The following is a 1,402-nucleotide window of genomic DNA, read 5'->3' as shown; positions in this document are numbered from 1 at the left end:
ATATATATACATATATATATATATATATATATATATAAATATATATATATACAGACATACAGATGCTTGTATGTACATACACACATACATACATGCATGTCCATGCTTACGCACCTACAAATACACACCCATACATACACACATATATATGAGGATGGGTGCATCTATATTCCTTGATATTTGTGTGTGGTATATGTATATATCTCATTATCTGATTACCCGTCCATCAATTTCTATATGTATATATGTATATGTATGTATATACGGATGGATGGATGCGTATATCTATATATTCATTTTATTCATAAATATGTGTTTAACCGTCTTCACACGTTCACTATACATCCGTCTATTTATCTGTCTCTGCTTCTGTCTGTGAAATATCTACTGATATTTATCCACCATTTTTGTATACTCAGCGCTTCATGACCATACATGTGCAAACACACACGCGCATACACTTCCATAGGCACACACACACATACACACACGCACACATACGAGCACTCACACACATATGTATGTATATATATAAATATATATATATATATATATATATATATATATATATATATATATATATATATATATACACAAATATATATATAAATACATACTTTGTAAATATATGCGTAATATACATAAATATATATATATTCATATATATTATGTACCCAATATATACTTCATATTATTCGGTTAATTCATTTCAGCCATGCGGTTGCTGTCATGCTGGAGCACCATATTGTATTCCTTTATCGCTTATCTATTACTTCTTTCAGGTATTCGACTGCGGTCATGCTGGAGTACTAGCTGAAATTTTTAATCGAATGAATCGACCCAAGTACTTAATTTTGAAAGCCTGTTACTTATATTTTCGGTCCCTTTTGCTACCATTCCTTCCTTTCCATCACCTTTGGCTTCTCCCCACCAAATTTACACGCCGAAATACCCACATAGCTCAATCAAGCTTCAAACAATTCAAAACTGATAAACAAACAATAAGTTAAACACCCACTTATGCTATATTGCCTCCTGAAATGAATCTATAAAGATACCGATGTCCACGGATACTGCGGACAACATTTTAATCATCCCAGGAATACGGACTATGACCTTAAGAGACACGCGACCTATGGAAGCGCGCGTAGCGATGCATCAGCCTATTTATAAATTCCATCCAAGGATTATTATTATTATTACTATATAAAATTAACGGAGGGCGTAGTTGGCCTCGGTGGAATTTGAAGCCATGAACAAAAGAGCCGGAGGAAATGCTGCGAAGAATTTTGTCTGAAGTGCTTACGACTCTGCCATCTTGCCACATTTTAAGTATTTTTGCTTTTGTCTAGTTTATATATATATATAATATATATATATATATATATATATATACATATAT

The sequence above is a fragment of the Octopus bimaculoides genome, chromosome 24 (assembly GCF_001194135.2).
Source record: "Octopus bimaculoides isolate UCB-OBI-ISO-001 chromosome 24, ASM119413v2, whole genome shotgun sequence".
NCBI lineage: Eukaryota > Metazoa > Mollusca > Cephalopoda > Octopoda > Octopodidae > Octopus > Octopus bimaculoides.
This window is presented reverse-complemented; position numbering follows the sequence as displayed.